Source organism: Mustelus asterias, chromosome 14 (genome assembly GCF_964213995.1).
Source record: "Mustelus asterias chromosome 14, sMusAst1.hap1.1, whole genome shotgun sequence".
NCBI classification, from domain to species: domain Eukaryota; kingdom Metazoa; phylum Chordata; class Chondrichthyes; order Carcharhiniformes; family Triakidae; genus Mustelus; species Mustelus asterias.
The window spans coordinates 52,717,584-52,729,840 of record NC_135814.1 but is presented as its reverse complement, the minus strand read 5'-3'; the positions used below and the strand labels follow the sequence as shown (position 1 = coordinate 52,729,840).

Here is a 12,257-nt window from a genome sequence, read left to right as displayed (position 1 = left end):
GCTCTGTAATGTGTACATGATTCCTTGTCACAAAACATTTTCAAACCTTTATATCTTCACCCACTCTCATCCCCTGCAGTTTAGAATCAGTTTCTCTCTCACTTTAAGTAACAGGAATCTAACAAGAATCTAATCTGATGTTTTATCATGCATGTGATTTGAGGATAAGCTTGCATATAAAATTGCCAGTCTATAAAACCTGCAAAAAACCAATAAACAGCTTCAGTTTAAGCTAACAGATCAAAAGAAAAACATACAACTGGAATAAAATTCCATGCATAAAAGATATAACCATAGCTTCTGCTCAAAGAACACTGTATTTCAGGATTTTTATCAATGTTTTATGATCAAATTCTGCACTTCACTTCATTTTTCAGTGAAAATAGATATTCTTACATGAATCTTGTTCAGAAACAGAAGTTGCAAAGTTCATGAAGATGGAACAAACATCCTTTGGGTGTGCATTCCATTAGGAAAATGTTTCTTGCAGATTGCCATTTAGGATGTCTTCCAGATGTAACAAGAATGTTCTAAATATATTGAAAATATTGTGCTTAGTGTGCTACTCATGTCACTGTAAAACAATTAAGTCAAGCTAATAATCTTGGATAAGTTTCACCATCAAATAAATTAAGATGGAATATTTACAAGCACACTTATTGGACCCCATTTAGTAAGATTTTTCAGATTCTGAAAATTATGCTTTTTGGCATTTCTTTAACAAGTTATGGGGATGTCAAAAGTGAAAATAACACAAGATCTAGCTGATCTTCAAGGCATCAGTTTGGAGAGAATCAAATGGCAGGAATGTCAAGTACATGTAGTGACCCATGAATTATATATGCATTGTACTTGCATAAATTGCATTTTATTTAATTTTATACAGCTGTTTTTTAAATGCTCATTTAATAGTGTAATGTTATTAACTAGTCTCTCTGTCCCAACCATATGCGAAGATGCTTTCCTCCAAGAATAACATTCAAGGACCAGATGGCACAGTGGTTAGCACTGCTACCTCACAGCGCCAGGGACCCAGGTTCAATTCTGGCCTCAGGTGATTGTCTGTGTGGAGTTTGCACATTTTCCCTGTGTCTGTGTGGATTTTCTCTGGGTGCTCCGGTTTCCTCCCACAGTCCAAAGATGTGAGGATTAGGTTGATTGGCCATGCTACATTGCCCCGTAGTGTCAGGGAGATTAGCAGGGTAAATATGTGGGGTTACAGGGATAGGGCCTAGATGTGTTTGTTGTCAGTGCAAGCTCGATGGGCCGAATGGCCTCCTTCTGCACTGTAAGGATTCTATGAAGTCATCAGATTTTCTAAGAGGAACAATCCCAACTTCTCCAATCTCTCCACATAACTGAACTCCATCATCCTTTGGATCATCCTGATTAATTACCTCTAACATCCAAAGGACCTTGACATCCTCCCTAAAGTGTGCTGCCCTGAATTGCATATAATAGTCCTGAAGCTGAATCGGTGATTTGTAAAGGCATAGCACAACTTCCTTGTTCTTGTACTTGGTGTCTCTATTTATGAAACCGAAAACCCTCGTGCTTTCATAATCGCCTCAACAACTCATCCCACCATATTCAAGAATTTGTGACTATGTACCCTCAAGTGCCACTGCCCTTGTACATCCCTTGAAATAATATAATTTAGATTATACTACCATTCCATGTTGTTTCTCCCAAAGTGCATTCATTGTACTTTGTATGTCTGAACACTTCACCAGCCTTTCAACCTGTCTTTATCCTCCTAAAGTATGCTGCTCCCTGTTTACTAACTACATTGTAAGAGTTTTAACAACACCAGGTTAAAGTCCAACAGGTTTATTTGGTAGCATCCAGCATCTCCACATCATTACTAACTACATTGCCATGTTTTTGTATCATCCACAAAATTTGAAATTTTATCCCCATACCAAAATCCCAGCCTGCTAATCTTTTCTCATACCCAGTGTTAGACCTTATATCCTTGTATTAATTTCCCCCTGCACTCTATATATCCTCAGCAGGTCAGGTGGGTTTTCTCTGGGTGCTCCGGTTTCTTCCCACAATCCAAAGATGTGAGGATTAGGTTGATTGGCCATGCTACATTGCCCCGTAGTGTCAGGGAGACTAGCAGGGTAAATACGTGGGGTTACAGGGATAGGGCCTAGGAAAGAAATAGTTAACAGCCCAGATTGTCACTCCTGAGGTGAGTGCTCTGAATCAGAAAATTTCCGACTTGCCACACCTGTCTCAGGAAAACGTTGCCTCAAATAATGGGATCTTTATTCTGGGGTTGTGGGGGTGCTGGAGTTGATCTTTCTGCCCACCAAAACAGTTCAGCCGCAGAGTTGGACTGGTTAAAAGGCCTATCCAAGTGTTCTGGCACTTTGTCCCAGTTGTGTGGTGAATATTAGGCCTTCAAACCCTCATCCCTCACAATTTCCACTCATGCCCATTCATGAACCTACCTGCCCTACCATGGCCACTCATAAGCCTTAATAGCTTCTTGAAGTTGTCAGTCAAACTGAGAACTTACAGATCCCCTCTTACTTTGACATGGAAGATGTCCTGGAAGATGTCAACAGTAATATTACTACAATGATAGCCTTAGGGTTTTGTCAACAAACACCTATTATAACTGCAAGCACTGATTTTTTTTTCTTCAAAATTTAAAGAGCAGGTGTTTAAATAACTCGTCAGGCTGACAGTTCCACAGACCTTCATTGAAAACCTCCGACCTTGTCTTTGGCTGGGATTCTCCGATGGCACTGTAGTTGGAGTTTTGGCTAAGTGCCAATTTCTCCATTGTCACTGGCAATGGGATGGGAACAGATTAGATTGGAGAATCCTGCCTCTTTATTTGTCTTTTACAAGTACTCACATCTACTCTTATAAATCGTAAGTCATATTCTGCAAGAAGTGGACCTTACTCCAGTGGGACCTGTTTGAACTCGGCAGTGGATTTGGGTTTCCCACATGTATGAAACATTTCTCTAACAGAGAAAATAGGGCCTGTTGGAAATGGGGGAGGGACTTCAAGATCCAGGATCCTGTTGCCATTTTGGATAAGGCGGACTTCAAGAAAATCCAGGCGAATGTTTCAAGTTGAGATGATTTTTTTTATCAGACGCTGCCTGACTTCCTGAGTATTTCCAGAATTTTCTGTTTTTATTTCAGATTTCCAGCATCTGCAGTATTTTGCTTTTGTATTACTCTTGTTTTGCTTGTTTTCCACTGTATTCTATGCCTTGTATTTGTCACGAGCTGCCTTTTCTGGTTTTATGTTAACCTTTATTTCCTTTGTCATCAGGGGATCTCTAGCTTTAATGCCTTATCTTTCCTCTTTTTGTGAATATGCTTGATTTGTAACCAAAACATCTCTGCTTGAAGTTCTACTATTGCACATTAGCTCTTTTCCTGGACAGTCTTGGTTTTCAGACTCCCTGAATCAGAACCTTTCTCAAATCACTGAAATTCATTGCCCAGAAGTATGCACGGCACACTTCATTCGTGAGAATTCAATCCAACGTGGCTTCCTTCTTTGTTGGGCTAAAAATATATTGATTATAAAAGTTCTCCTGTACATATTTTAGGAATTCACCCTCAGTGCACTTTACCATCTTTTATTTCCCCCATTTGTCTTAGGGTAATTGAAGTCTTCTAATTTTACTGCTCTATTGTTTTTATATTTCTCTGAAATTTGCTGACAAATTTGCTTCCCTACATAATTACTTAGATCTTGTCCCCCATGGAACCAGAGGAACTATGAGCAGTAAGATTCAGCCACTGGCCCTTGACCATCCCTTTCGCTCCCCCATGGCGTTGTCCCACTCTTGAAGGTACTCCTTAGATGTACGTCACCAGGTCGTCTTTGGCCAGCCCTTTTGTCGCCTTCCATTTGAAGATCTATAGTAAACACTTAAAAATACAACTACTGCTTTACTTTTTCTTGGCTTTGTCCAAATAAGTTCTGTCTTTGAAACCTCTCTTTGTAGAACTGTGATATTATCTTTGATCAATACTGGCCTCCTCACCCTTGCAGTACATCGTCCCTCTGTAGAACTGTGATATATCCATGGTCAATACTGTCCTTCTTATCCTCCTATCGTTTTTTCCTTTCCCTATCTTTCCTGAATACTTCCTGTGTCACTATTGAGCAATGTTCCCAGAAGCTGCAGGGGTTTTTGGCTGCATAGCAGCCTGGAAGATAATGTACAGACCTTCTTCCATGAAATATATCACACATGTGTGGCTGTACAAAATGATTTGAAGGGACCATGCATTTAAAAATTGACTGCACAAAACAACTAAATTTTAAAAGGAACATTACATCTGCACAGTGAAAGAACTTGAGTCGCAATATTTGATTTAGACATCTGGCAGCCATGATTTAGTTAATCAATGTACCCTTATTCTTTCCGCTGGCATTGTGTGAGATTACTCCGATTGATATTATCAGCTCTACCTCTTTAATTCTTGTCACTCAGTCTTTTAAATCTGCCATTGTTACCCCTCTCTAAAAAAATGTCCTTGGCCTTACAGTTCTACAAACTCTGCCCCCACCTCTAGTCTCCCTTTCCTCTCCTAACTCATTGAATGTGTTGCATCCTTCCAAATCTGTGCCCATTTTCCCAGAACTTTGTTTGAATTCTTCTTATCATGTTTTCATCTAGTACTAAAGTGGCTTCTATTGAAGTCAGGACTGACATCTTATGTGACTGTGACAAAAGAAAGCTACCCCTTCTCAACATTCTTGACCTGTCTGCAGCTTATGACACGATTGACCACACCATCCTCCTCGAATGCCTCTCTATTTTTATCCAGCTGGGTCCGATAGCTCATACCTGATTATTCTCTTACTTACCCAATCATGAGAGTATCACTTGCAATGGCTTGTCGTCTTACTTCTGCACTGTTACCTCTGGTGTTGCCCAAGTATCTATCATTGGTCCCCTCCTATTTTCAATTACATGTCGCCCCACAGTGACATCATCCAAAAGTGCAGTGTTAGTTATTACCTGTACGCCGATAACAATCAGTTTACAATCGGCCCTCTGGGCCCCTCCACTGTTGCTAAATTATCAGACTGTTTATCTGTCATCCCAGTTAAATATTGGGAAGCCTGATATTGATTTTGGTCCCTGCTGTAAATTTCATACAAGGTTTTAAAAGACAAATTTCACATTTTCTGAATATAAATTGATCAGGTTTGCTTAAATATTACATAAATATAATCTTTGTTATTTCCTCATTGGTCAGGTTGATCTATCACAATTGGTACCTTAACAAAATGCCATTAATCTTTACTTGGCTGGTCTATTGATGCATTCTTGAAATTGGTGTCTGTGTTGTGATTAAGTGTAACAGTCCATACTGTACTGGTAATGTTGTAAAGTTTGTTGATCAGATACTGCAGAAAAAAGAAAGCAGTGTCCCAGGTGAGCCATTACAGGAACAAGCATCAAGAGAGGAGATGGGAACAAATGGGTCAAGTGCTGTTTTAGTAGATTGCATTCTGAGGAAGAGATGCTCTTGGGAACTGGAAATTAGCAATGATTGATGTACCTGACTGTGGTGCTGACAGAGCTAGTCTGACAGGGATAGTTGGTTGGTGGACTCAATATTAATGCAGTTATCAGGAACTGGACTTTTTTATAATAGCAACCAATACTTAATTTGTGCGCATACATGTTTGCTGAATGTGACCATTCGGATTTGGTTTAAACACTTCAATTAGTTGCCAGTGAAATATATTAAATAATTTTACACTAGTAGTTTAGTACTGTTCATCATTTGCTGTTATGAGAATATAGTTTCTCCAGCATATTGGATCTGGCAAAATCACTTGCTCTCAGTTTTCCATACTGTATATTCAACAAAAATAAGAAACCATAACATGCATTAATTTGCATTACTGTCTGAATAAATATAAAATGACTTTCTTTGGTTAAAAAAAAGTAAAAGTTGTATATTGAAAAGGTAATGAAAAATTTATAACTTTGTACAAGAAGATGCAGCAAAATTTTACTTTTTAAATCTGATTTGACATACTGCCATATTACAGTTGTTTACATTTACAGCCGTATACAGCTTTGTCCTCTTTTGCACTGTGTTCTGCAGCATAGTGATGCTGAATAGGGAAACACATTTAGTTACATGGCTAAAGAAAGATAGGTCAGGAGAAAATAATATTGTAAATAACATTCTTAGATGTTTGACTGAATTTTTAGCCTGATGGCAGCTTTTATTTTCTTTATTCATTCATGGGATGTGTGTGTCATTACCAAGGCCGGCATTTGTTGCCCAGGGCAGCTTTCTTCAAGATCAGCGGTGAGCATCGTCACTTCGTTCAAGTCTGCAAAACCTGAGCCAATACATTTTCACCTATTGGGCTAAAACATTTTCTAGTAGATGTAAGGGCCCTATGGATCTGATTCGTTGCTTTATTCTTACTAACATATGCTGCTTCTGCTGTTTATCATACATTTAGTCAGTCCTGTGTTTAGCTTCACTAGGTTGGCATTCTATTTTAGGTATGCCTGGTTCTGTTCCTGGCAGTCTCTCCTGCATTCCTCATTGAATCAGGTGACACATGTTCTGAAATTTTGGATTTCACAATAGACATTTCCTTAACCTATTTTAATATTTTGCTGAATCAAGTAGGAATTAAAAAGTAAACTAATATTGTATACCGCAGTGCATTCACAGCAACAAAAAGTTGCAGTTGTGTTGTGCCTTCAACATAGAAAATGGTCCCAAATGCTTCACAGAAATGCAATTAAATCAATCAATGAACACAAAGAAGAGGTTAGGAGTGGCAACCTAAAGCTTGGTCAGCAGTGGGATTAGAAGAATTTCTGAAGGAAAGAAAGGAGTAGTCGAATTTTTGAAGAGAGTTTGGGGCCTAGATAGTAGAATGTGTGGCATTAAATGCTGAGGTAAAAGGACAGGGGGAAAGGTTAAATGCCAGTGATAGGGGAAGAGAAAATTTGAAAGGATAAGTTTGTAGTGGTGAAGAAAGATACTTAAGGAGGGGTAAGGCCATAAAGCCGTTTAAACACAAGGATGAGATTTTAAATTGGAATTGTGGGATTATGCGTATAAATGAAGGTAGGAAAAATAAAAACGTTGACACCTCAGAAAATAATTAAAACTGAATGGGGTAGGAGAGCAAAGGGATCTGTGGATGGATGCAGGTGAACAATTTATTAAAAGCAGATTCAACAGTCAGCAAAGCAATCAAAAATGGTAAAGCTGGCATTTATTTATAGAAATATAGAATTTGAAAGTTGTGAAATTATGTTAAACTTGCATAGGACCCTGATCAGACGACAGTACATGCATAGTTCAAGTCCAATGCTATTAAAGTGGAGAAAGTGCAAAAAACATTGACAAGCATGTGACCAAAGCTGAGAGGTCACAACCATCAGAAAAGATTGAACAGGTTGGGGCTTTTTTCTTTAGAAAAGAGAAGACTTAGAGGTAACCTAGAGGAGGTTTATTTAAATTATGAATGGATTGGACAGTGCAGATATGGGGAGAATATTGGAGAATCAAAAATAATGAACCATTAACACAAGATAATTGCCAGTAAATCCAATAGGAAAATAAAGAGAAATTTCCTGACTAAAGAGTGGTTTAAATTTGGGACTTTTCTAGGAAGTGATTGAAGTAAATAGGTTAGATGCTTTCCAAAGGAAATTAGATGAGTACATGAGAAGAAAGATAATAAAAAGATAGGCTAAAACACTGAAATTGAGCAGATGGAATGGGAGAGTCATGTAGACAATATATACCAGCACAGACTAATTGGACCAATGTTTCTGTGCTGTATTTTCTTTATAATTCTTTGGATGATTGGGAGTTGGTGCTGTATATGATTCAGGCAGTAGATTTTTGGATGAACTGAGTTCTCAGATGCTGGAGAATGGCAGGCTAGAGGGAGAGAGGAGTGGAATAGCCACATCGTGAGGTGATGGTAATGAGAGAGTTTTGGCAGCAAATGGGCTCAAGTAGGGTTAGAGATAGGTGCGGCTCCTTTTGTAAGGAATAATGTACTTCGATCCACAAAAGTTCACCAGTCTCTTGTGATGAGATTACCCTATAAGGAAAGATTGAGTAGACTAGACAATCATCATCGGGAGTCCCTCATATCAAGAATGATTTTTCTTTGTGGATAACTGGGTTTAAGTGAAATGTCAGTGTTGGCTTTGAGTTTGCAGATGGCTTATGAGCCCCACCTTGGCCTTGCAGGCTCTTCCACAGTGAGGACATCGGTTGTCAGCAAGAGAAATGGTGGTGGATGGTTGGCCAAAACAGCTGTCTTCTTTACAAGTCTTGTTGCTCTCTCCTGGTGGCTACCCTTGTTGATTGGAAGGTCTTTACACCATTTTTGATGAAGAATCGCCATTTTGATTGGGATTGAGCATCAGTTTCTGATGTGTAATGTTAAAACATAGACCATTATGGAGGCTTTGAGATCATCTTTGAATGTTTTCTTGGGGCCCTCTGTTCTCAGACTTCCTGGCGTAGTGCTGAGTAGAGCAACTGTTTGAGCAGTCTTGAGTCAAGCATTCTTGCTTGATCAGCTGATATAAGATTTTCGTGATCCCTATTGTTGCAAATCCATGCTCTATAATGAAAATTGCTTGGTCTATTTACTGGCTGAAAATGACTGAATTTTTAAAAAACTGAGGCAATATTCCAGTAACTTGAAACCACAATTTTAAAAATGACTGAACAGTTGCATCGCTGTACACAACAAATTTCATAAGCATTAAGTGAAACCAACCTGTTGGCAGGAACCCATCAAAAACCTGAGAAGAATATGAATGAATCAAGTCTCCTGAGGTACTCAGGACATCAGACTCAACTGGGTGGGGAACAAGTATTAGACATAATCACTTCAGACAAAGGAGTCTGTCTGAACGAGGAATTCACCCAGTCATAATCTAATCAAGTTGAAATCATACATTTTAAACCCACTAGCCATGATCATTTTTGGATCACTACTCAGTTGATGAGAAAGGTTCATGTGACAAGCCAGCTGTGTCTGTGTTTGAACTTTGTGTTTAAAGAAACTGTTTTCTCTAGGTCACAGACAAAAGCAGAAAAGACATAGGCGGCTCGACCCTCATGTGGGCTTCCCTCTCTCTCTGTCTTTCTCTTTAAGTATCCAAGCACTGCAGGCAGAGATATTTTTAAAATCACCATGGCAGCTGCCGGCTCCAGAAGAAAAGGCAGATCGACCACCAACATCTTTAAACCGCCTTGACTCTGAACCCTGGGGGATCACCAAGCTTAGCTTGGATCTATCCCAGACCTCAACCTGAGATCTGTATAACTGTAATCTTTATTGAACGTTAAAATGTCACTTATCTATCCTCCCCTCCACTTTGTGTGTGAACCTGAGTGCTTCTGTGCATGTAAGTTGGAGTGTTTTAATTATTTTACTTTGACTGGGTTAACTTCAATTTCCTTTGGAAATCCTCTTTTTTTTTGTCATTTACAGTCACAACATGTAAATAGTTAAACACTCATTGAATTGGCACGCATATCCTTAAAAAAAACTGTTGTGGTCAGACGAGTGGGAAAAGAGGGGAACTATTCCACCTCTCCTCACTTGATCATAACACTATATGTGGCATGCCTCTGTCCTGGAGAATGCACACATTTGTTCTTTTTTCTTCCACTCGATACACAAGATCCTTTTATTGATGAAGTTGTCCTAAAACCTTCTTATTTTCATGCTTTTATAATGATATAAAGGAACCAATCACTCATAAGGGATTATGAAACAATTGCAGGTTCATTTATTGAGACTAGACACATGAAATAGATACACCTGGACAAAAAGCTTGTTGACATCAGCAGAGCTGTGCTTGTGTGTGTATGTGCTCTGCTCAAGCAAAAGTGAAACTAAACATGGATCATATTACTTCTTGTTACATGCTCATATCCCTTAAAGACATATTGCAACATCTCCCTTTTTAAAGATACTTTCCCCTCTTCCAAAGAAATATAACTATTTACAATACATGTTCATGCTTAATTACCATTTTGTAAGCGTATAAACTAAAGCATGGAGGTAAAATGCTGATAAACCCAGATCTTGTTACGATAATCTTGTCGGGAGGCTTCATTGGATAACAGTAAATTACTGCGGGTGCTGGAATCTGAAACCAAAAGAGAAAATGCTGGAAAATCTCAGCAGGTCTGGCAGCATCTGTAAGGAGAGAAAAGAGCTGACGTTTCAAGTCCAGATGACCCTTTGTCAAAGTTTGACAAGGATCATCTGAACTCGAAATGTCAGCTCTTTTCTCTCCTTACAGATGCTGCCAGACCTGCTGAGATTTTCCAGCATTTTCTCTTCAGGAGGTTTCATCATTAATTGCTCTCATTAATCTAAGGGATTATCATTCTTGGATTTTGCACCTGGTTGTATTTGGGATCTAGTCATCGATGCGATGGGGCTGCATGGTGTTTGAGGAACTGGAATGGATTTGATTTGTCCTTGGTTATGCCTCACCATCACACCTTTGCATGTGATGAGTTCATAAGATCTTGGTTCTGAACAAATTCTGGTCATATCAGCTAGTTGCCACATGTCATTTGTGGGATTCTGGGTGTGAACTTGTCGCAACAGTAAATGTGGCAATTCTGTACTTGCATTTTTATCATGCACCTTGGCCATCTTCTCTCGTAGTTTTAAATGTGACCCTCCAGTTTCTGAGAGAGTAGAATAGGTAAGAGTAAATAAATTGGTGTGCACTGGTCTGCATAATATGAGCTCTGCCACCAGTGGAATAACTGCATTTAAAGGTGTCACTATGAGTGATGTAAAATTGCAAAGTGTGGATCCTGTTTGTTCTGTCTACTTTTGAAAATTAAGGATTTCACCATGTGAATTATTCATTTAGCCTGGGCATTAGCGTAATTAGGAGAAGTAGTAATCTGAGTGATATTCAACTTCTCTCCCATCTTGGAATGGCTTACCAATAAATTGCAGACCATTATTTGTAATAATCTCTCAAGGCACACCAAATAAACTGAAAATAGCACTAAGCGTGTGTGTGACAGTTATGCTTAAGGTATTGCGGAATTGTTGAATATTGGGATACTTGGTAAAGTAGTTGGCAATAATAATGAAATCAGTGCCAAGGACATGAAGGAGGCCAGATGCAATTTTGGACCAAGGATGGAAAGGAATTTCATGTGGAATGAGTGGTTCTTTGTGTTTACCAAGCATAACGTCTTGACATGTCCTGCACTTCTTGACAACGACTTCAATGTCATTATTAACATCTGGCCATTAGACTGCCTCACGGGTCTTCCCCAAGTGTGAGGAATGAAGTTGCTAAAAATATCAGGTTGAAAAAATGACTCCTTGGGATTTGCCTAGCTCACCTCATGAGGCTAAAATGGTCTTGCTTGTTTCTGGAAATGCGGAATTGAATTTGGCATTCTTCAATGATGACTTTCCACAGGTTCTGTAGTGTGAAATCTTCTGCTGTTTCTTATAGCTGCTGGCGTTTGTGCTGCACAAAATGTTGCAGATCAGTTGATGGACTTGTGTTCTGCATGTATAATGTTGTAGCTCTCTTGAAACTGCCAATTTTGTTGAACTCTCCCTCCCTCACTCACTGTCGATCCAATCCATAGCCTGGTCACTCACCTTTCCTGACTGAGCTAACCTGGTGCTAGTCTTCTCAACGCACTGTCTCACTCATCAAAATGATAGACTATGCACTGCAGTATCACCATGAGGGATTGGTCTGCTTACCTGCATATTAGTTGAACACTATGGCCAGGATTCTACTGACCTGCTGCGCTGCTCAAGCAGCACAGCAGGCTGGAAGACCTTTCGCGAGGTTCGTGACCAAGCACTTTTTATTAGTGTAACCTGTGCCGATTATCCACGCAGATTATCATATTGAAATCTCCATTTCCATATGATTAGTGGGCCCGGGGACAGTATTCTCTGGGCCCACTAGCATCGTACCCTACCTCCCCCCTACCCCCAACCCCACCTCCCGCCAGGAATGGTTCCCTCCAGGAGAGATTCACGACTGCTCTCCACTAATGGGGAAAGGCATTCTGACCCTACTGCTGGGGGAAGAGGCCATTGAGGCCCCCCCGGGAATTCGGAGGCAAGAGAGGTGCCTCTTGGGCGGTGCCACTCTGGCACCCTGGCACTACCCAAAGGGCAAACTGGCACTGCCCACTGGGTACCTGGCAGTGCCAAGCAGACTGGGATGTGGTGACAG

At 39.8% G+C, this 12,257-nt stretch overlaps 1 protein-coding gene across 4 annotated transcripts in view; it reads left to right on the top strand.

Moving 5' to 3' along the window:
• ubr3 (ubiquitin protein ligase E3 component n-recognin 3) overlaps positions 1 to 12,257 on the top strand; it is a 325,538-nt gene that overhangs the window by 218,309 nt on the left and 94,972 nt on the right. The gene's annotated exons all lie outside the window — the stretch shown is intronic.